At 43.7% G+C, this 3,836-nt stretch overlaps 1 pseudogene across 1 annotated transcript; it reads left to right on the top strand.

Moving 5' to 3' along the window:
• Window positions 1–770: 770 nt before the first annotated feature.
• Window positions 771–3,503, top strand: AT5G32179 (annotated as a pseudogene; the record flags this gene model as incomplete). The annotated part of the gene is made up of 1 exon: window positions 771–3,503.
• Between the last annotated feature and the right edge of the window lie 333 nt (window positions 3,504–3,836).

A 3,836-nucleotide genomic window follows, 5' to 3' on the forward strand; every position in this document is an offset into this window, starting at 1 on the left:
GCATAGTTAGATTCCGTTAATGGGAATTAGTCTGGGCTAGCTTTGCTTGAGGATTTCTATCACGGGAGTGAATTGGTCTGTTGTTGAACCTGTTGTCTAGGGATAGCTTGATTGCGCTTGTTAACCATTCGAATAGGCTAGGACACCACTCTACTCGATTACCCCATCCTTAGGAATTTCTCGTCTATCTTATTTCTCTGTTTTATCGTTATCGCTTAATCGTTCTCATTGCCTGTTTCTTAGTTTTTACAATCACTCGACCAACTTACTCGACCACACCCAGTGTCTGGCAACAGACTGTGCAGTCGAGTATAGCTGTTTCATATCCTGTCTATTACTCGACCTGTTACTCGACCACATCCTACTTCTGGCATCAGCCTGTTGTGGTCGAGTGATTTTAGTAATTCTGTTATTGCTTCTGTTTTCTGCATGTTCGCTTAGGACTGTTAGAAACCTCAAAACTGTTATTGCTTGGCTTGACTTAGTGACTTCTGATCACATCTCATCTGTTTGCATCACACCCATTTGGATTGACACCTAAAATACTACAACGACATGATTGGTGTTTTAGGAATAATTGACTAAAAACCTATTATCAATTTGGCGCCGTTGCCAATTGGGTGTTTGTTTGCTATATTTGAGATTTCAGAATATTTAAGATCAAGTTCTTTTTCATTTTTTCTGAAAGTTACTAACTTTGTGTTATTTCTGTTTGTCTGTTTTGATTCAGGTACTACGAATCACTAGCTTCACCAGTTGGTACTCGTTGTATGCAAACACGGTCACGAGGAAATCAGAATCTCCTGTTCAACGATAACATCGACCGTATTGCACGCCAACTCAGAACACAGACAGAAACAGAGACAATGGCTGCAGTTGTTGATGAGCAGGTGCAACCAAACAACATAGGTGCAGGCGATGCACCACGCAACCACAATCAGCGTAATGGCATCGTGCCTCCACCTGTGCAGAACAACAACTTTGAGATCAAGAGCGGTCTCATTGCCATGGTTCAGAGCAACAAGTTCCACGGCCTCCCTATGGAGGATCCACTCGATCACCTGGACGAGTTTGATAGGCTCTGCAGCCTAACAAAGATCAATGGAGTCAGTGAGGATGGCTTCAAGCTCAGATTGTTTCCTTTCTCTCTTGGAGACAAAAGCCCATCAGTGGGAAAAGTCGCTTCCTCAAGGCTCTATCACCTCCTGAAATGACTGCAAGAAAGCCTTCTTGGCTAAGTTTTTCTCAAACTCCAGGACTGCGAGACTAAGGAATGATATCTCCGGTTTCACTCAGACGAATAATGAGACTTTCTGCGAAGCATGGGAGCGCTTCAAAGGTTATCAGACGCAATGTCCTCATCATGGTTTCTCCAAAGCTTCGCTTCTCAGCACTCTCTACAGAGGTGTCCTCCCAAAGATCAGGATGCTTCTAGATACCGCTTCTAACGGGAACTTTCTCAACAAAGACGTTGAAGACGGATGGGAGCTGGTAGAGAACTTAGCTCAGTCGGATGGCAACTATAATGAAGATTATGATAGAAGCGTCCGCACCAGCTCTGATTCTGATGAGAAGCACCGCAGGGAAATGAAAGCCATGAATGACAAACTGGACAAGCTACTGCTTGTGCAACAGAAGCACATTCATTTTGTGGGTGATGATGAGACGTTCCAAGTTCAGGATGGGGAGACTATGCAGTCAGAAGAGGTCAGTTATGTGCAGAACCAAGGAGGTTACAACAAAGGTTTCAACAACTTCAAGCAGAACCATCCCAATCTGTCTTACAGAAGTACAAACGTTGCAAACCCGCAGGACCAAGTTTACCCTTCACAGCAGCAGAATCAACCCAAGCCCTTTGTTCCATACAACCAAGGTCAAGGGTATGTTCCTAAGCAGCAGTATCAGGGCAACTATCAGCAGCAACTTCCACCACCTGGGTTCACACAGCAGCAACAACAACCAGCTTCAACAACTCCATATTCGGACTTGAAGAACATGTTACAGCAGATTCTCCAAGGGCAAGCTGCAGGAGCAATGGATCTCGCCAAAAAGATGGCCGAAATCCACAACAAGGTTGATTGTACTTTCAACGATCTGAATATCAAACTTGAGGCACTTACTTCTAAGGTCAGATACATGGAAGGACAAACAGCATCAACTTCTGCTCCAAAAGTAACAGGACTTCCAGGAAAGTCCATACAGAACCCGAAGGAATACGCCACCGCTCAGGCTATCACCATCTGTCATGATCGAGAGCTGCCTACTCGACATGTCTCCACATCAATCACCGAGGACAGTGATGTTCAAGACGGGGAGGTTTCTACTCAGATTGAAATTTCAGTGGTTGGACTCGACCATTCAGCAGGATCCCGTTTTCAAACCCAGTCCAACCTAGACGAGAAAGCAGCCATCATTGAGAGGATGGTAAAACGATTCAAGCCAGCACCATTACCTTCACGTGCTCTTCCATGGAAATTCAGGAAAGCATGGATAGAAAGATACAATCCTCTTGCAGAGAAGCAGCTTGATGAGATGGAAGCGGTGATGCCTCTAATAGAAGTTCTCAACCTAATCCCGGATCCTCACAAAGATGTGAGAAAGTCAATTCTTGAAAGGATCAAGATTCATCAGGATTCAGAAGACGAATGTGATGCTATTCCGCCTAGGACCACTGTTAAGAGGAGTGTTCAAGAAAAACTGGAAGATCCAGGAACTTTCACTCTACCATGTTCCATCGGCCAATTGGTTTTCAGCGATTGTCTTTGTGATTTGGGAGCTTCAGTAAGCTTAATGCCACTCTCAGTGGCAAGGAAGCTGGAATTCACTCAGTACAAACCTTGCGACCTGACTTTAATCCTTGCTGATAGGTCTTCAAGAAAACCCTTCGGCCTTCTACAAGATCTGCCAGTAATGATTAATGGAGTGGAAGTGCCCACGGATTTCATTGTGCTTGATATGGAAGCAGAACCTAAGGATCCTCTAATCCTAGGAAGACCTTTCTTAGCCTCAGTGGGAGCGATGATAGATGTCAGAGATGGGAGAATAAGTCTCAACCTTGGGAAGCACATCAAGCTGCAGTTTGACATCAACGAAACTTCGCAATGGTCAGCTGTAGAAGAAAGGATCAGGGCTCAACCTCAGCCTTCGAATTCAATCACTAGACCAAGCACAGCCTCTACACCCGACTTGCGAGATCTCAAAAAGAAATCTGATGAGCAAGAAGAGACCATAGAGAAGCTAGCTCAGACAGTTGAGGAACTTAAGAGTAAACTGGATCAGATGCAAGAGATAGCTAAATCCAAATGCGGGAATAACACTATCCCGAGGAAAAAGATTACTTCAAGATGGTCTGAAGAGATAGATTATACACCAGAAGAGAAAGAGGCCTATTTCGAGGAAAGAAGAATTGAGTATTCAGCTACTCATCTCTCAAGAGAGGATGCTGAATATGATGATGAGATCAGAGAGGACTATGCAGACCCTCTCTATCACCCATTTTCTTCTTAATGAGTGTGAGGAGTCAAGCTAGAGACTTTAAACAAGCTCACTTGGGAGGAATTCCCAAGACTGTTTCTGTAAATAAAACTTTTATTTTTCTCGTTATTTTTGATTTGTTTTTGGTTGTGTTTGTGATTCTCAGGAACAGAGCAACAGCGTGGAGGTAGAGTAAAAATTTAAAATTTTTACTCTACAGAGCAACAGGAGATCGAGTATTTCAGAAATTCAAGAACTTGAAAAACCTCTGTTGCAGTCAGGGGCCATGAGGTCGAGTAAACTGGTCGAGTATTAGTGATGATTCTAAAAACCAAAATTTTGAAATCATATCCATGCTCGAC

This window comes from Arabidopsis thaliana, chromosome 5 (genome assembly GCF_000001735.4).
Source record: "Arabidopsis thaliana chromosome 5, partial sequence".
In the NCBI taxonomy this organism is placed as follows: domain Eukaryota; kingdom Viridiplantae; phylum Streptophyta; class Magnoliopsida; order Brassicales; family Brassicaceae; genus Arabidopsis; species Arabidopsis thaliana.